This window comes from Peromyscus leucopus, chromosome 1 (genome assembly GCF_004664715.2).
Source record: "Peromyscus leucopus breed LL Stock chromosome 1, UCI_PerLeu_2.1, whole genome shotgun sequence".
NCBI lineage: Eukaryota > Metazoa > Chordata > Mammalia > Rodentia > Cricetidae > Peromyscus > Peromyscus leucopus.
The window spans coordinates 60,555,335-60,576,095 of NC_051063.1; positions in this window are offsets into that span (position 1 = coordinate 60,555,335).

The following is a 20,761-nucleotide window of genomic DNA, read 5'->3' on the forward strand; positions in this document are numbered from 1 at the left end:
TTCATGGATTACCACCAGCACCTGGATTTGGCCTCCATGAGACTGTGGCCGACCCAGCAGGAACAGTGTCATCCTTTACCAGGCTTTTGATAAGAATCCTGGAAGAGGGGGGCTGGAGAGATGGCTCAGTGGTTAAGAGCACCGACTGCTCTTCCAGAGGTCCTGAGTTCGATTCCCAGCAACCACATGGTGGCTCACAACCATCTGTAATGAGATCTGGTGCCCTCTTCTGTATACATAATAAATAAATAAATCTTTTAAAAAAAAAAAAAAAGAATCCTGGAAGAGACACTGCTTGTGCCTTTGATCATGACTCGTTTGGTGTCAGCACTGGGACCCTAGATGCTCACTGGAGCAATCTGAGGTCATGCACTTGCTCCTGGTGATGGTGAGGCTGTGAACAGGAGGACGGCGGTCTGGTACTCCAGGGAGATTGGCACCAGAACAGCTTACTCCTAGGGACAGAAAAATGGGGCCAACACCCCAAACCAACAGCTGCTTGTTGCACATGTGGGTGCTCCCAGCCTCCAGTGGGAGTTTGGGGAGAACAGGAGGCACAGGCCCTTGCTCTACTATCAGTAGCCTCAAAGCTGTGGGCTGCAGGTGCCTGGCCTACATGGCAAGTTCCAGGCCAACCAAAGCCACATAGTGAGATCCCATCTCAAAAGAATATATAAATAAATAATAGAGTATGGGGATAATCCTAGCACTCAAGAGGTTGAGGCAGGAGGATTGGCATGAGTTCAAGGCCAGCCTGACCTACATAGCAAGTCTCTGTTGTTGGCAATCTCCAGCTCAGGGGCCCATTCCAAACCCTGCCCAAGGAGAGCCCCCCAAGCAGCACTTCTCCCCGGAGCTCCCCAATACTGCCTCTACAGGGGATTTAAGACCCAACCCATAGACTTGCTGCATGGTTTTCCCCTTCCCCCTGAGAACACCGAAGAATGCTTTGCTCAGATTAAAACCTGGGCTTTAATTGGGCTTGATTTGGCTTATTGCATCAGTGGAGTTACCTACTATTCGGGGATATTTTATAATATTTATCACCTGTTTAAAAAAAATAGAAAAGAAAAAAACTATAGCTAACTCTTACAATGTTGGCTTAATAAGCATTACAGGTCAAATAAGCTCTCAGTGCCCACCAAACTTCCTTTGAGGAGAGGAACAGGAAGAGGCCCCGAGTGGCTGCTGAGTTAGGGGTGTTGTGTGGCTTCTGGGAGAACTCAAGGTCACAGGGCCCAGGCCAATGGCTTCCCTCTGCCAGAAGGTATATGGCTGATTTGCAGGGCCATCTGCTTCTACTTCTGATGAAGGAACAATCTTTGCTGTGAAGTTCAAAGCCAGATCCCCGGGCCTCAGCTTAAGACAGTCTCCAGAGCAGACATGCGTACTGACTTTCCCCATGCACTCCAGCACATCTGTAATGACACCTTGAGAGGAAGACAGTGTCTTTGGTCCAGCCAGCCACTGCCTGTGCAGTTTGCGGGGACTAGGGAGGGCAGCCCCATGAGTCAGGCTCTGTGGAGTACCTACTTGGATGCAATGTTTCACTGGTCCTCTGTTCTCATTGGACAGAGGCTTGGGCCATGAGCCTGACACCTTTAGAAGATCATGAGATGGCTGATCTCAGATGTAGTTTTACATTTTAACAAAAGAAAGAAAAATGTAAGATTATTGCGGCCCCAATTCAGAACAGTTTGTGTGTGTTTATATGTGTGTGTGTGTGTCGCACATGTACTCATGCATACTTGTTAGTTTTTAATTGTCAGCTTTACATACCTAAAATCACATGGGAAGACAGCTGCAACTGAGGAACTCTCTAGATTGGGTTACCCTGTGAGCATGTCAACGGGCAATTGTCTTGATTGTTAATGTAGGAAGACCCAGTCCACTGTGGGTGGCACCATTCTCCAGGCAGAGGATCCTGAACAGTATAAGAAAGGAGTAATCAGCTGGGCAGTACTGGTGCCCGCTTTAATCCCAGCACTTGGTAGGCAGAGGCAAATGGATCTCAATGAGTTCAAGACCAGCCTAGTCTAAAAAGTGACTTCCAGGACACAAAGAAACCCTGTCATGAAAAAAACAAAACAAAACAAAGAGAGAAAGGAGCAATCTCACTGAGAGAAGCAAGCAAGGATCCATGTGTTTATTGTCACTCTGCTTTTGATGTGGGTGTGATACTTTAGGTCCCTGCCTTGACTTCCCCACGATAATTAACCATAACCAAGAATTGTCTCCTTTGAGTTGCTCTCTTTTGGGGTGTTTTATCATAGGAGCAGAAGTATAACTAGGACAGTGTGTGGGTACATCCATGCATGTGTGTACAGAGGCCAGAGCAAGACAGCAGGTATCCTGTATCACTCTGGGCCTCATTGTCTTGAGACAGGGTCTCTCACTGAGCTGGAAGCTTTCCGTTTTGTCTAAGCTGACTGGCCAGTAAGCCCTCAGGAGCCACTTATTTCCACTCCTCCAATGTTGGGGTTACATGACTGCTGGGGATTCAAACTCATGTCCTCATACTTGCACTGCAAGAGATCTTACCCATTGAACTGTCTCCCAGCTTCGTCATTATTTCTAAAACAATGCAGAATGGTTAGCATTTGTAAAGCCTTTCCAATATATGAGGAGTCAAGAGAGGAGGCATGTAGGTCACATACAAATACATACTTCCAGTAAGGGACTTGCACTTCTGGAGTTCTGCTATCTGGAACCAATCACCTGCCAAGAGAGCCCCAGGGATGAAACTATTGATAACTGCAAAAGTATGATGCACAGGGCCTGAGGAGAGGATGGACAGGATAGAAGTCTGAATTTGGTAGGCTGGTCACCTCACCACAGGTGCTAGTCTCATCCAGTACTCAGAGCTCAACCAAGGGCACTGGGGTTACTATGGCATGGGCAAGAGGTACTGAACCCAGTGGGAAAGGGAGTCAGTGTTGCTGGAGGAAGAAGGGTCAGCCTCAAGGTGCCCAGTTGGATGCCCATCAGCCAGTCACTCACACGCTCCTCATGTGTTGGGTTTGGTCCATCATCCATCAGTGGAGGATGGAGGGAGCCAGCTACAGAAAGCTGAAGGGCTTGGCTGATCTTCAGAAGGTGTGTCTACCCAGAACTGTGTGATACTAGTTCAAAGAAGGGGTCTTTACAGATGTTTAACCAATCAAGGTTGCGATCAGAGTATTGGTTGGGAAAGCTCAGTCAGTGACATGTTTGCCACATGAATATAAGGACTTTAGTTTGGTCCTTAGAACCCACATACGGAGTACAATGGCACATGCTTGTAACCCCATAACTGGGGAGGTGGAGACAGGCAGATCCCTGGGGCTCACTGGCCAGAGAGCGCAGCCTGATGGTGAGCTCCAGACCCTGTCTCCAAACAAACAAACAAACAAACAAATCCCACAAAAACCAATAAAATAAACTAAACAGGGTGGACAGGATTGAGAAACAACACCCAAGGCTGTTCTCCGGCCTCCACACGCACCCCCGCATGCATGCCCCCAAAGATACACACCCACACAAACATGCACACAAACATGCAAAGGTGAGATTATTCTGTGTGGGGTGACCTTGATCCCCCCCATAAGTATCCTTACAACAGAAGAAAGGGGAAGATACAGAAGAGGTGATGAGAAGATGAAGATAGAGACGGAGGTGAGGAGGCTCCACCGAGGACCCACAGCCCCAGAAGATGGCAGCGTTGAGGAGGGAGACAAGCAAAGCCCCTAGAGGAAGCAGCACTGTTACACCATGTCCAAAACTGCAGGAGAAGGAACCCACTTACTGCTGTAGACAGCCATCGTCCAGGCAAAAGAGCCGCCATCTTGATCAGATCGACTGAGCCTGCTTACAAGAGTCCCTCCGGATGAGACTTATTGACTCAGTAGTCTATTGGCACTCCCTCCTAGGAGAGGTTGGGGAGGGCCATTGGACCCTCGCTTGAGATTCCAAATGCTTACTAGCCACATACACATATGTGCAATTCTGCCCTGATCTCTACTGGCCTTGTGTCTTGGGAGGGAGCCGTGGATAGGCTTGGGAGGTTAACCGAAGGGACTCCATCTATACGACTATGGGGAAGCCGCCATCCCTGCTGGATAAAGACTCCCAGAGCAGCTGCTTTGGGGTCACTTGTGTTCCTGCCAGCAACCCCTCACCCAGGCTCTGTAAGTGAGCCCAATAAACTCCACTTCTAAGGAATCAAACTTTTGTTTGTGGTTGGGACCTTGGGAGGGAGGGGTAGAAGTTGTTTACATTACCCAAGGGAAGGAATTTTCAAAATACCTTCACCCTTACCCTCCCGCCCCATCTGTGGTCATTCATTCCCACAGCCTGAAGTCTTTGTACAGAGGGACCTCTCCACATGAATGCACCTCCTCAGTGTGCTGGGGACCGACTCTCAGGAGAGCTACTGATTTTCCCCCTTCAGGTCAGGCTTGTAATATCAACACTTGAGAGGCAGAGGCTGGAGAATCACGGCCAGTTTGATGTCAGCCTGAACTATGTAGTGAGCCCTGGGCTAGCCAGTGAGCCAGACACTGTCTCTGAAAACAAAACAGCAGAGTGAGGATGGGGGAAGGAGATTAACCAAGCATGATATATGCTGCCCTTCTCAGCAGCAAAGCTTCAGAGCCGAGGGAGACACGGCCTCACTGCACAGATAAAATAAAAAAATGCACTATTTCACAACCTTGCTGGCCCTCCACTCAGATGGAAAGATGGCTGTGGGTCTTTCTTTCTTCCTCCCAACAGGAATGGCTGCACAAGTTCAGGTTTCTAGAGACCGGAGAGAGGCAAGAAAACAGCATCTCTGGCTCCCCAGGTCAGCCATGTAGGTAGCCTCAGCTACCAGACTGCTTCCCACAAGTCCTAGAGATGATGCAGGGTCCGACAACCCATCAACGTGAGGCCCCTTTCTAGAGCCGCAGGAGAGCGAAAACCTCCGGTTCCCACTGTAGGAACCAGACGTTGGTTGCAGTAAATGAACATTTTGGAAGGATCCATGTGCACAGATGCAGATAAACCTTCATGTGCACTTTCTTAGGAATAAGAAGACTGTTTGCTGAAGGCAGGAGCTGTAGTTCAATGGTAGAGTGATTGCCTAGCATCCTGGGGCCGGGGGGCCTGGGTTCGATTGTCAGTAGCGCATGAATACACACACACACACACACACACACACACACACACACACACACACACACACTTCCGATGAAGAGCTCAGCTGTTTGTAGGGGAGCTGAAGGGAGCTGGAGAGAGGGCCCTCTGGTTAGAGAGCATTGGCTGCTCTTGCCAAGGATCCAGGTTCAGTTCCTATCACTGGCATGGTGGCTCCCAACCATCTATAACTCCAGTTCCAGAGGCTCCGACACCCTCTTCTGGCTCCCACAGGCACCAGACATGCACACAGTACACAAACATACATACAGGAAAAACACTGATACACGTAAAATAAATGAATCTAAACAAATTTAAATTTAAAACAAAGAAAGAGAGCGAACTGAGGGCGTGGAGAGCAGGGAGGATGTGCATCTGAAGCCACCGGGACAGAACAGTATTTGGGAAGTCTGTGGAGGTCAAAGGACAGGGGACCAGAACTCGCCATCATGGGTTTAGAACCATACAGCAATTTCAGCAGAGCAATTTTGCTGGAGAAGCACAGGGAGAGATTACGACCACCTGAGGGCAGTCATTGTCTGGACACTGTCTTTATGTCTACCTCAAGAGGCACTGTGAGGTCTCTAAGGCATCCTGGAGACAACAGGTACAGGCAAGATATGGCTGCCCTAAACAAGAGCCGGGTAGGAGGTGACAAGGAGGACACTGGAAAGAGAAGCTTCTGAGACCCTAAGCCCAGACCCCCAAAGAGAGTGCTGGTGTCCCTGATTCTGTGAGGGCCTGCCTCAGCTAGGCCTATAGGGATAGAGTGGACGGCAGAGCGGATGGCTGCCTCCTGCAGCACCCTCTAGCAGCCCCTGCAGGCACAGCCTCGGAGAGAGAGCAGCTGGTGTTGTTCAAAGAACACAGCCCAGTGCTGCACCGCCCCCTGCAGTAGGGGGGCATTAGAGCCAAGAGACCACACCCAGCACAGGCTGTGGTCCTTTGAACACACAGCTTTCCACATAAATTGGGACTTCATTCCCACAACAGCATGACATTACCTGTCCCCACTCTCCTTCATACCAAGGACGATTCTCTCACCCTCTCCTCCGCCCGAGGAGTTGCATGAGGCCACCAGCCTTTGTGTCCATCCTTGGAAGGTACTTCTGTTACCACCCCTGTTACATCAAATATGTCTTTACACCAGCCAAGCCATTGCCTCGGCATGTACCCTAGTTTATCCTGTGGTGATAAAACACTGACCCAAAGTGACTTGAGGAAAAGTTAATTTCATCTTACAGCTTGTAGTTCATCAGGCAGGGAAGCTAGGGTAGGAACTCAAGGCAGGAACCTAGAGGCAGGAACCGAAGCAGAGACCATGGAGGAATGCTCTTATTGCTTGCTCCAGTGGCTTGCTCAGTTTGCTTTATTATACACCTGAGGACCACCTGCTCAGGGGCAGTACCATCCACAATTGGCTGAGCCCTCCCCATCAATAATCAATCAAGAAAATGGCCCACAGGTTAATCTGATGAAGGCAATTCCTCAGTTGAGGTTCCTTCTTCCCAGGTGACACTAACTTGTGTTGACAAAATCTAAAACATCACACCTTGGCTAGTGTAATACTTGGCCATAACTTTAGTGGCTGAGGCAACATGCAAATGTTTTATTGTTGCAGTTTCAGAAGTCTGAAGCCAGAGAGAGGCGGCAGTGGGCAACAGTCAGGGTGCTGTTTCTTCAGAGGGCTCTCAGGGAGTTTTTCTTCATCAAGGCTCCAGACTTCTGATGCCTTGCCTCTGGGCACCTCCTCCAAGCCCCAAGACAGAAACCTTTTCTCTCCCTTCCCCATCTTCCTTTGAGCACAACCCAGAAAGTCTATTTGCTTTTAAAAATTCATGTGATTGCTTTGACCTATCTGAATTGTCCAGCGTAATTTGGGGGCCTTGGGGTTGAAGCAGAAGAACAAAGGAGGGACTAGAGACTAACATATCTAAGAAAAAAGACTGGACAGCCCTTAGTCCACACGAGCATCACTCAGTCGAGGGAGCATGCTCAGAAAAGCCCATTGCTTATGCAAATTTGGGAGAAGTAGGACTATGTTAATGACCTTTCAAAGGTCACCATCACTGGGGACCTGCCTCAGCCCTCTTCTTCCTTTTGGCTTTTGGAGCCAGGCCAGAGGTGTGGCATACCTCCAGACCCCTCTGAATCTCTCCCCTAATAAACGTTCCTTTCTAGTAATGATCCACATGTCTCTGAACAATCCATCATAAGAGACACAAGAACATGGGAACCCCAGCACCTACCCACTGGACCCCCATCCGTGCCTATGACAAGGTGAGGAGCCACCTGTTTCTTGTGGCTCTTCCCTCTGTCCTCCCACCTGCTTGCTCCTGCAGTGAGCCTAGCTTTCAAGGCAGCCTGGATGTGGAGGGTGGCACTAGGCTGTCCTGTTGGGATACTGTTGTAGTTTGAATGTAATTGGCCCCCATAAGCTCATAGGGAGGGGCACCATTAGGAGGGATGACTTAGTTGGAGTATGTATGGCCTTGTTGGAGGAAGTGTGTCACTGTGGGGGCAGGCTATGAGGTCTCATATGTGCTCAAGCCATGCCTAGTGTCTCAGTTCACTTCCTGAAGTTGCCTAAAGGGTCTCAGTTCACTTCCTAAAGTTGCCTAAAGGACTCTCAGCTCCTTCTCCAGCACCATGTCTGCCTGCATGCCACCATGCCGTGATGATAAGAGACTAAACCTCTGAAGCCACCCAATTAAATGTTTTCCTTTATAAGAGTTGCTGTGGTCATAGTGTCTCTTCACAGTAATAGAAACCCAAGACAGATGCCAAATAAACCCACCATCTGAAACAGCCCCTCCCTGTGCTCAGGGATGTCCTCTCTGGCACCCCATTGGGATGAAGGTCTTCTTCCGCAGTTCTAGAACATGTTGCTCTTGGTGCCCTGCTCCTGGTCCAGTCAGGAGCCAGGCATGTGAGCAAATCGTTAGTCATGGCTGCTACCTGCTTTCCTGAGGAGACTAGTTCTATGTACCCCAAACAGAGACAACTTGAGCCTGGAAATGTCCTTGGGGTCTTGTGCCTGCCTTTCTCTCCTGGAATCCCACACCTGGGGCATCTGTTAGGGGGTACAGAGTCACAGACAGGCGCTTGCCATTTTCTTTACAGAAGTAGTAGGGAGGGGCTTAGAAAGAGTCTCAGCCCATTTTTGAGATCAGGAAGGAGAAAAGAGGTCACTGATCACTCCTCCACCACTTCTCTGATCAAGACAGTTTTTACCTCAATATCTGACTCCCGAGTTTCTATTGATAAAATAATCAGATAAATGCTTCAGTCTTCTGCAATGTGAGCACCAGTGTATGTTTGTTACCTTGTCAGTCAACCACAGACCCCCTCAAGGTCAGAACCCACTTCTTTCTTGACAGGAGTCCCCTAATTTCTTGGGATCCTTTGTTTCAACACTCCAGTAGCCAAGGGGAGGAGTCTGAAGTGGCTCTCTTTAGAGCATTGGCACCCCTGCCAAGGGGGTTACAATTTGAGGCGACTTATTGCCTTAGCCACAAGCAGCTCAGCTATGTGTCCAGAGGTCAGCAGAGCAGGTGGTGTGGCACCAGGATGCACGCTCTGAGGTCACCAGCCCACAGAGTGGGGTCTCTGGCAGGCATCAGGAAAGGAGACAGGACATGCCCTCCCTGTTCAGCTGCATCCAGGCCTTTGCTGCAGTTGAGCGGCTGGTGTGGAGAGATCAAAACAGAACCAGCTCTGCAAGTAGGGGGGAGAGGGAGGAGAGGGGGAGCCAGGCCTTTGCAGGAGTCATGAATGAGGGCACAGTTCAATCCCAGGTGCAAGTGATTCCTGCCTTGAAGAGGAAGGCTTTTTAGGCAAGTAGGCTGAGCGAGGGGGTCATCATAGTTGAAGTCAATGAGAAGGGAAGATAAAGAAGGAAATGAGCAACTTCAGACATTGCAGGCCTCTCTGGGGAGGGTGACCTGCGGCGGGAAGGGTCCCTGTAAGAATAGGACTTTCTGTCCACTTTCAGGCTCGGGTAGTTAGGGGGTGGGAGAGAGGATTGCAGTGGTTGGTTGGTTTTGGGTTTGAGAGCCCTTAGTTGGCCATGGCTAGGGGTAACCAGTGAGCAGTCGATGGGTGATGGAGAAGCATCATTGGGGTCCGTTGGGCAGAAAAGCCAAGAACCCAGAGAAACAAGTTCCTGAAAGTGTAGGGATCGCCATGGTTCAGCCATAACAGAGGAGGCTTTGCAAAACCCCGCGGCCCTAGATAGCAGTAGTGTGCTCTGTCAATGAACAGAGGAAATGAAAGTAACACCAAGTGGAGGAAGGGGCAGAGGAGAAACCAGCCTCCAGCCCTGCTGCCAGTGAGACAATGCAAATGCAGAGAGAGAGAGCCCTGAAGCCATCCGGGGAGCACGGGATGCCAGCCTTGGCTCCTCAGCCACAGCTTGAAGAGACAGATTAATAGCTTCTATTCGCACAGCACAGTTCCTTGGCAAGAAGGAATGAGGCAACAATTAATTACATAACGTGAACTTGCCAGCAACATTATGGACCAGTGCCCGAAAGAGGCCTTGGCTCACCTTCCCTGAGAAGGGCAAGGATTGACAAGAAAAAGCCAAGAGGGTCCCCTCTGCAGTGGCCGGCCACCAGCCTGGCATTCCCACTGGCCCCTTAAAAGGTGTATTGGTTAGTTGTCTCACTGCTGGGACAAACACCTACTAGTCTGGCTCACAGCTTGAGGGCACAGTGCCTCATGGTGGGAAGGCATGGCGGCAGACCACTACTCTCGATGCATCCAGTCAGGAAGCAGAGTTTATCATGGGTGATCAGCTCAGTGTCTCCTTTTCCTTTTTACTTCAGTCTTGGACAGGTACTGACTGACCGGCACAGCCCACGTTCCGAGTAGGTCTCAATTAACTTAATCCAGATAGTTCTTTACAGATGTGCCCAGCAGTTTGTTTCCACGGTAATTCTATATTGTATCACATTGACTCTCAAGAGGAGCCAGCCTCACCTTGGTGGGAGCTGCAGGGCTGGAGGCTTGCAGACATCCTTGGCCTTCCTGGTCTCATGTTGCGTTCTGGAAGCACAAGCAAGGTGGCCCTGTGATGTCCCAGAGAGATGTGGAGACACCCAAGGTTGTGCAGCTATAACCTGTCCCCAAGTCCCAATCAAGCCTCCCTGCCTGTGGGTGGGGTCATCATCACCATTTCCCAAGCCCCAGGCTCCTCATCTGTAGTCAGTGTGACCTGGTCCCAAACCTTCAGGCTCCCTGTTTGTAGACAACATGACCTGGTTCCTGAGTCTCAGGCTCCCCGTGTGTAGACAGGGTCATGTGGTTCTTGACCTCAGTGTCTCTCTACAGGATAGGATGAACTAGCAAGCAGAAGGTCTAGGATTCAAAACGCAGTTTCCTCTGCTCCAGGGATCAACCTGTATCCACACGCAATGCCCTTCAGTCTTCTCCAGTGCTGTAGGGCCTCGTGATCCAACGGGAAGATTCTTCATGCTGAAGATTCCATTTCAACAGCCCAAGCTCTTGCTCATTGCTCTGACTGCAGAAAACCCTGGAAACCACCTGCCACCTCATTGCCAACAGCTGCCTAGCACATGTCTCTATGCTGGGACTGGGAAGCAGTCAGCCCCCAGCTCTACCTGCAGGGTCTGGAGGACAAAGCTCAGAGGGGAGGTGAGAGCGGTCTTCTTACAGCAGGGATGCTCACTGAAGACTTCTGTCAGTGAGAGGGAAGCTTGAAAAAGGACTGGAGGATCTGCACTTGTGTGTGAGTGCAAAATTGGCCAGAGATGGAAGCCTCCCCTCCACATGAGACACAACTGGCCCCTGAACCATTTGCTGGAAGCTGGCCTTGTTCCTACTCTGTGCTGGCCCATTAGATGGAGAGCAAGTGATTTCTGAGCATTGTCGACTACTTTCTGGAACAGCATTGTTCAGGTGCTTAATTATCCAAGGCTTATCCGGCCTGTTGGCCTGTTACTCAGGTGCAGTCGCACTGTTGAGTCACGTGTTGGTTGCTTATCTCCTAGCCATGACTAAAATATGAGTCAAAGCAGACTAAAGGAAGGAGGGGCCTGGTGGGCTCATGGTTTGCTGGGCAGAGTTCCACTCACCATTGGATTCCAGCTGGAAAGCAGGACCTCAGAGGTAAATTATGAAGAATTTGGCTGGAGAGGTGGCTCAGTGGTTAGGAGCACTGGCTGCTCTTCCAGAGGACCCAGCTCAGTCTACACAAGTTCTAGAATAGCTAGAGCTATGTAGAGACACCCTGAATCCAAAATCAAAAAGGAGAGGGAGAGAGAGACAGAGAAAGAGAGAGACAGAGACAGACAGACAGACAGAGAGAGAGACAGAAAGAGACACAGAGAGACAGAGACACAGAGAGACAGAGACACACAGAGAGACAGAGAAAGACAGAGAGAGAGACACACACAGAGAGACAGAGAGACAGAGTGCCCCACAGACATGCCCACAGGCCAATTGATGGAGGTTTTTTCTCAATTGAGGTTCCCTCTTTCCAGATGACTCCAGCTTGTATCAAGTGGACAAAACACTAACCAGCCAGTGCTCTGCATCAGGAAGAGTCCCAGGCCTCAGTTTCCCATATGTGAGTGAGGTTGTTGGGTCTCTGCTCATCCTACCTAACGGTGTCAGATACTTTCCTAAAAAGCCAAAACGGGGAAGAAGTCAGGCGTCACTGTGCACTTCTGCACATGGACAGGACATGTCCCCACCCTGCTGGCTGTGCTGTCGTTGTCCAAGTCCTCAGGGGCAGGTGCTTCAGAAAACCATCTTTCTCCCCAGTGAGCTGGCTCAGCAGATGGAAGGAGAGAACAGACCTTCACAGGCTGTCCCCTGAACTTCGCATGAACACACACACACACACACACACACACACACACACACACACACACAGAGTACATGTAATAAAAATAATTGTTTAAAAACTTTTCTCATACTGGGAACAATTCTTTTCAACTGTGAAAAGGGTTGGTTTCTTATGAATCCCCTGACTGGCTGATTCTGAGTATCGATCAACCTTCTCTGTGTATCTGGAATCTTCTAGCCCCTGCACACTCATTACCAGGCAGGTGCCAGAGAACACTGTGATATGAGGCCTGAGACTCTAGAGTGAGTGTTCTCATTATTTTTCAGATTTATGACGCCCTGGCCAGTTTCCTGTGAGAGACCTGAAATAAGGCTATGGAGTTGTGCTGTTTTCTGGGGCTTGAAGGTGGCTATAAACAAGAGAATTTTATCTTCTCATGGTCCTGAGGGCTGAGAGACAAAAATCAAGGGACTGCTCCTTCTTGGAGTCCTAGTTGGTAAATCTACTCCTAGGTAGTAACCCATGGCAGGTGGAGACAGCACTTAGATCAACAACTCAACTTCCTTTCCATTTTATTTGAATTGATTCATTAATTCATTTATTTATCCTTCCTCTCAAATAAAGTCCCCATCACAGGTTCACGGTCTGAGACAGGGGACTATCCCTTGGGGCTGGATCTGTGATTGGTGCTCACAGAAGCCCTGTGGGGAGGACTTGACCTCTGCTCTATAACCAGTCCTTAATGGCTGTTCTTACTCAGCCAACTAGGTGTTTTGGGGACAGTCCTGGACATTCTCTAGATGATAGCAGAAGCGTCTGTGTGAGCCCCTCAAATGGATGTTGCTAGGTAACCCTGCTGGGGCAGCTCCTCCTGAGGACCACTGTCCAGTCTTAGGCCTTCTCTTTGTTTCCTCTTCCTCTAGGCCAGCATCCTCCGGTGCTGAGTCACGAGGCAGAAGCTTACAAAGTAGGTACTTGGCTCAGCATACCTGATGCTAAGAACCTGAAAAGCCTTCTGTCTTGAATGTGGACGCCCAGTGCACTGTGGGAATGTCAGCCGTATGTCTAGCCAGTGGCTCTGGATAGTAGCACCTTCAAGTTGTGACAACAGGGCACATTTCTATGCACTGCCAAATAGCCCAGAAGAGGCAGGATTCACCATCACCAATGGGACAGGATTCACCATCACCAACCTCAGCTGAAAACCTTGATTCAGCCTTCAAAGTCTTCAGGGACCAAATAAGAACCTTGTGCACATTGCATTCCAGAACTTTCTGAGCCTGAGATTTCATGATAGCTTATATAATTGTCAACTTGAAGGATCTAGAATGACCTAGGAGATAAGCCTTTGGTATTCCAGGAAGCAATTGTCTGGATTGGCTTAATTGAGGTGGAAGACCCACCCTGAATGGGGGGGGGCACCATCCCATGGGCTGGGGTCCTGGACTGAATAAGAAGGAGGAAGTGCGCTGAGCACCAGCCTTCATCTCTCTGCTTCCTGTCTGTGGATGCGACGTGACCTCATAGTCTTGACCTCCAGGATGGACTGTGAGCCAAAATGAAACCTTCCCTTCCTTAAGTTGCCTTGGTCGGGTATTTTGTCACAGCAATGAAACAGATCAAAAAAATAAATACAAGTTGTCTAATAAGGATGTAGATGTATGACAGATGTGCTGGAAGGTCAGAGGATACCAAGACCATGGCCAACAAGTAGGCACTCAACCAATGGCCTCCCAGGTACTGTTTTCATGTTTTCAAGTCAGGTGTGCACACGTCATATTTGTGTGTCCTGTGCCTAGCACAGTGTCTGACCTACAGAGGATGCAGCTGGGTGAGCATGCCCCCCGACATGACCCTCTCTGTAGCTCGGGTCTGCCCTGGAGTCACTCACCCCAGCCATGGGCAGGTTCAGTACCTCAATCCAGGTTTTAGGACTTGGATCCTTCTTCTACGATCAAAGAGACTTAAAAGGAAGCAGACACACCCCCACTCAGCCCCCAGGCTGCCTAGGTTTCTGCCTCAGCTTCTTTCACCATACATTTGAACAGGTGCCTCTGGAATGTTCTGGGTTGGCAAGAAGCCATCTTCCCACTCTGGGAACTGGCTGATACTCCAACAGGGGTAAAGGGTCATGGGCAACCATTCAAAACGATCTTAGACTCGAACAATGCATATTATTTTTGGAGGTGTGTGTGTGTGTGTGTGTGTCTGTGTGTCTGTCTGTCTGTCTGTCTGTCGGTCTGTTCGTCTGTCAGTCCGTCTGTCTGTGCAGTGTCCTCAGAGGACAGAAGAGGGTGTTGGATTCCCCCAGAACTGGAGTTATAGATGGTAGCGAGCTGCCATGTGAGTGTTGGAAAACAGCCTGGCTCCTCTACCAGAGCAGCCAGTGCTCTCAACCACTGAACAGTCCCACCAGCCCCGGGCTGTTGGTTTTGTTTTGTTTTTTAAAGACAGAATCTCACACTTTAGCTCAGGATGGCCAGGACCTCACTCTGCAGCCTATATTGTTCTCAAACTTAGAGCAATGTTCCCGCTTCAGCTTCCCAAGGGCTAGGGATTACAGGCAAAAGACACCACAACTGCCCCCAAATAAATCTTGACCATCCTCATTCGCACCACTCTGTAGAATCTGGGAAATGTGGGATTAGCCCAGGCCCCAGTCACTGGGTTAAAAAAGAAAAGACAAAGATTTAATTTTTTTCTTAAAAAGGAAAATTCAGTGTCCTGATACTGGATGAATATTTCCTCTCTAAATTTTTACTTTCTTTTATTCTTTGCCTGTTTGGGGTAAGCAGTTAGGTCTCTCATAGTCAGGGGCATGTGGCTTTTGGTCCAGGCAATCCGGCTATGATCCTTTGGTGAGGCACCTGGGTCCTGCCTGGCCGCGGAGGGCTCCCTGTGCCAGAAGGCAGGCCTGTGCACACAGCATAGTTTCATCGCCTTAAATGTCTCCAGGGCTCTGCCTGCCTGCGCCGCCCTCCACTCCTCACACCCTGGCAACCGCAGAGTCTTCTGTGTTCCATGGCTCACTGTTCTGTGGTGCTTTGTCCAGTGATAGGAATTTTAGAGGCACGGCTCGGGAGCATGTTCTTTCTGTCACTGTCTACACAGACATCCTATTTCTTCTTTCTGGTAGTTACACACGGGTGTCTTGGTGGCTTCTGGTCTTGGTGAGCCGGAACACAGCTGCTACAAAGAACCGTGCGTGCGTGGACTTTGTAACCACAGACATTTCTTGTTCGTTTGGGCAAAGACAGCAGAGCAGGACTGTTCCGTCCTACGGGAGGAGAAAGTGGAGCTTCATGATAACTCAAAACCGCCTCCCAACTTTACTTTGGTTTTGTGAGATAAGGTCTTGCTATGTAGCCCAGGCTGGCCCTGAATCCTCAATACTACTGCCTCAGCCTCCAGAGTGCTGGGGCTGCAGACACGCAAATGGTGTTCACGCTCCCTCTGTGTGGTGTTGCCAGTGTGTTCCCAGGTGTGATGTGGAGTCTCCTTGTTTTAGTCTGTGATTTGCTGCTGGGTAGTTATACCAAACTTCCTTTCATAGGTTTTATTCTGGACCAAATATCTGTGTTCTCTCAAAGCACGTGGGTTGTGGGCCCAGTGGCCCAGGATGGCTGTGTTCGGACACACGATGAGGCTTTTAATGTCTTATATAACTGTCTAATATCCTCTCTCTCTCTCTCTCTCTCTCTCTCTCTCTCTCTCTCTCACACACACACACACACACACACACACACACACACACACACACCAGGAGAGCCTCAAATTCACTATGTAGCTGAGGATGACCTTGAACTCCTGATCCTCCTGCCTCTGCCTGAGTGCTGAGCTGACAGACTTGTGACATGACACACCCATCTGGCTACTCTGTCTATCTTTTATCCTGTTGAACTCTAATGGCTATTCTTTGTAAATGTTATTCTATCTTGATTATTGTAGGGGGTTTTATGGGTTTTTGTTGTTGTTGTTGTTTTGCCTTAAATTAGAGGCCTGCAGCTCTGTTTTTCATGTATGGTCTAGGACCTCTGTCTATCCTCCTGCCCCCACAGCTGGCCTGGTGCTCACTACAAAGCCCAAATAGGTCTTGGACTCCTGAGCCTTCCTGCCTTGGCCTCTGGAGTTCTAGACATGGGCCACCACACCCAGCTTGAATTTGGGGATTACTTTGTTGATATTTGTGAAAGAATCGACTAGGATTTTGATCATCGTTGGGTTGGGTCTATAAAGCAGTGGGGATGAAGTGGCCCCTTAACAATACTGTCTCAATCCAGGACCGCAAGGTGCCGCTCCATGGATCAGAGCCCCTTGGATGACTTTCCTAACTTTCAGATCCCAAGTTTGGTTGGTTGGCTCTGTGCTAGAGTCCTTCCCTTCAAGGCTCTTACAGGAGCTTGATTATAGAAAATCAATGGTCGCTTCTGCCTTGGCCTCATACCCTCCAGAAATGTAGCATGCTGGCTCAGGAATTATTTTTATTTTTACTTATTTGCAAGTTCTTTGGTGTTCTACCAATTACCAATGATGACACCTGTAAGGGGACACTGATTTCTTTTTCTAATTTTCAGTTTCTTTATTCTTTTTTTTTTTTTTTTTTTTTTTTTTTTTTTTTTTTTTTTTTTTTGCTTGTTTTGTTTTACTGGTGGAATTTCAATGTGGTATGAAATAAGGCCAGAATGGAAGAGGGGCCAGTGAAACGGCTCGGTAGGTAAAGAGCTTGCTGTGCACCCAGATGAGGAGGCTCCAGCTGCAGGCAGGGGAGGTCGGGGGCCTAGTGCCTCCTGCTCATCTGTGCTTCTCCGCTGAGTTCTAAGTGCATCTCAGAGTTGAAAATAGATGGTAGATTCCTTCCTTACACCTATGAGAAGAGGAGGGTGGACGGAGGGCAGGTCTCCTCCTGCTCCAGCCCTGAGGAAGGAAACCAGCCAACCTGGCTGTGGACCTCTCAGCACCCAACAAATACCACTGCTCCCCAACATTGCTGCAGGGTGTGTAAAAGCAGCTGTACAGCTGCTAACACTGCTCATTAAAGAGCCATGGTGCCCGGGCCAGCCAGCCGCCTCGCCATCCTCTACAGCACAGCCTCTTGAAGTGTGGCACAGTGGCCGCACAACCACGAATACACTCAAATAAGCAACGGATGCAGGGTGCTTGTTCTTGACATTGCTCACCCATGTCTCATCCTGTGACTTTCTGGCAGCATGTACCCTGTGCCCTGAGCAGACCGCCATGCCACAGAGAGCCATTTCTGCCTGAAACACCATGGCTCAGGGTCAAGACTACTATCTGTTATGAACGGCAGTCTTTTCACTGCACATACAAACACCTCTGCTCTTATAGAGACTTGATGGCTCACTTATGAAAACAAAGACCTAATTTTTCTTTAAGACTTTATTTTTTAGTTATGTGCATATGTGTGTGTCTGGGGGTTGGAGGGCGGGGGCAGTTATGCAATTGAGTGCAGGTCCCCACAGAGGCCTGGAGAGGGCGTAGGAGCTCCTGGAGCTGGAGTTGCAAGCAGTTGTGAGCCCATGCAGATGCTGGGAATGAAGCCCAGGTCCTCTGCAAAAGCAGCACGTGCTTTTAACTGCTGACTTAAATTTTACCCTCATTTCTCAGCACATATCAAATTAACGTTAGGATGTCTGATTTTAAAAATTGCCACCTTGGGTTCTTGTTCTGGCTAGTTTTATGGCAGCATGACACAAGCTAATGTCACTTGAGAAGAAAGAATCTCAGTTGAGAAAATGCCCCCAGAAGGTCCCTATAGGCAGGACAGCCTGTGGGGCATTTTCTTAATTGGTAATTGATGGAGGAGGGCCCGCCCCACTGTGGGTTGTGCCACTCCTGGGCAGGGGGCTCTGGGGTGTATAAGAAAGTAGTGCAGGGCTGGAGAGATGACTCAGCAGTTAAGAGCTACTGGCTGTTCCTCTAGAAGACCCAGGTTCGATTCCCAGCATCCACATGGCAGTTCACAACTGTCTATGACTCCAGTTCCAGGATCTGACACCATCATACAGACATACATGCAGGCAAAACACCAATGCACATACAATAAGAATAAATAAATCATTTAAGTGTTTTTTTTAAAAAAAGAAAGAAAGAAAGAAAGAAAGAAAGAAAGAAAGAAAGAAAGCATTGTGAGCAAGCCACAAGGAACAAGCCAGTAAGCAGCACTCCTCCATGGCCTCTACATCAGCTCCTCGGTTCCTACCCTGACTTCCTGCAGTGATGGACAGTTACCTGGCAGTGTAATAAAAATAAATCCTCTCCCCCCCAAATTGCTTTGGGTTATTATGATTGTTTGAGTGAGAATGACTCCCATAGACTCGTGTATTTGAATGCTTGGTCCCTGGTTGGTGAACAGTTTGGGAAGAATTAGGAAGATCCAAGAAGTTGTGGCCTTTAATAGAGGAGGTGTGTCACTGTGGGTGGGCTTTAGTTTGAAAAGTCCATACCAGGCCCAGTCTTTTTCTCTCTCTGCCTTCATCTTGCAGATCAGAAGAAAGCTCTTAGCTACTACTCCAGCACCATGGTGCAACCTGCATGCCACCATTTCTGCCACAGTGACCCTGGACTAGCCCTCAGAAACTATAAGCAAGTCCCCAAACGCTTTCTTTTATAAGTTGCCTTGGTCATGGGGTCTTGTCATAGCACTAGAACAGTGACTAAGACAGTGATTTGTACCAGGGACTTAGATACTGCTATGACAGGTTTGCCGAGGCTGTTGTTTGAAGGAGGATGGATGGCTTTGGGACTTTGGAAAGCAGTTGAATACTTTGAGTGGGACTTGATGGGCCATCCTAGTAGGCGCATGGAGAACAGCAGTGCTGAGAGGCATGCAGACTGTGGGGGTCCAGGTCAGAGAGAACATTAGCAGCTGATCTAGAGGCTGCTCTTCAAATGTTTTGGCAAAGAATGTGGCTGCTTTTGCCATTCTCCTAAAATTCTGCCAGAGGCTAAATTGAAGAGTGTTTGGACTAATGTCATTGGCAGAGGAGATTTCAAGACAGCCTAGTATTACCTGTGTCACATGACTATTAGTTATCACTCTTATGCATATCTACAGTGAAAAGAGCAAGGAGGGCAAAGAGAAATACAAAATGTACAGTTTGAGCTGGGCATAGTGATGCATTTCTTCAATTCCAGCATTCAGGAGGCAGAGGCAGGCAGATCTCTGTGAGTTAAGGCCAGCCTGATCTACATAGTGAGTTCCAGGACAACCAGGACTAAGTAGAAAGACTCTGCCTCAAAACAAACAAACAAATAAACCCCTGTACAGTTTGAGGAGAAAAAGAGCACTAGGGAATATGTTTGAACCAAGTCCTGTGCTCAAGTAGATAAGAAATTTAAAGAAAGGCTTGATACAAAATGGAATAAAGGGAATGGTGTCCTTAGGGTGAGACCCTACCCAGCTGATCCTATAAGCTGTGAAAGGAAAAGGTTCCCAAAAATCTAAAAAAGCATCACCAAGTCAAAGCTTATGCAAATGTAATTCAAGGAATGGATCAGGTTCCCACACCAGCAGCTTCAATCACATGGTTCTGGCTTTAGAATCATGAAGGGTATAGAAGTAAAGGGGACTGTGGCATCTTCCTCTGAGGTTAAGAACTGCTGAGATCAGATGTGTGGCAGAGGAACCCTGCACAGAGGCCCTGAGAGTCCATTGTGTGGAGCTTTAAAAGTGAAGCCTGGATTGCATTGGAAACTCCAAGATGTTGGAGATGCCAGAGCCATGGGATGCTTGCCAAGGAGAGCTGCTAATAGGCATGGAACCATCCCAAGAAAGAGAAGTGTGTTGCAGTCAGCAAAGCTAGAAGAAAAGAGCCATCTAAGTCTTTTGACATCATACATAGAGATAAGGATTTGGAGTTTGCCCTTCTGTGTTTCCATACTTCCTTGGTCCAGTATTTCTTCACTATTACCCCCTTTTGAAATGGTAATATATAGTCTGTGCCATTGTATGTTGGAAGTATGTACTTCTCTTTTTGCTTTTATGGGGGTTACAGTTATGGAGACTGAAAGACTACGGAGGACTTTTGAAGTTGGACTAAATACATTTTACAATACAATGTGTCTACAAGCCTACTGAAGTCAGGGAGTAGAGTGGTTTGAATGAGATATCCTCCATCTGCTCATATATTTGAATGCTTGGTCCTTGGTTGGTGAACAGTTTGAGTAGGATTAGGAGATATTGTAAGTAAATTGGTTGCAACAACTCTGGGTTTGGTTCTGGATTTTGGCACCAAAACATGAGTTTTGCAACTCTGGGAAAGTTGTCCTGCCTACCTGGGGAGTCAGGCAACATCTTGAGCTGCTTAGGACAGTTCTGATAGCTGAACTGTAAGGAGACAGTTCAGCCCTGGAGGGCAAGGAACCGGACACCTCCAGCTGCTCAGAACAACAGCTCTGCCCTGAAGGTGTCCTGAACACCTGAAGCTGTTTAGCACAGCTCTGACAGCTAGAACTCCAAGGAGACAGTTCAGCCCTGGAGGAAAGTTTTTCTGACTTCTCAGTAAAGTCAGGCCTGGAACTGCTTCAGCAGGGAAGGGTATCCTGACTGTTTGGGAAAGTCAGGGTATCCTAACTATTTGGGAAAGTCAGGGTATCCTAACTATTTGGGAAAGTCAGGCTATACCTGATGTGATGGGGGATGCTCTCCCCACAGGATATAGTAATCCTGCTCCTCTCCTGGAGAGCTGCTACAGCTGAGCTTTGCTCAGCCCCCACTTAAGGGGGCTTCCTAGCAGAGCTCTGCTTCTCTAACCTAAGAAATTGCAAAAATGT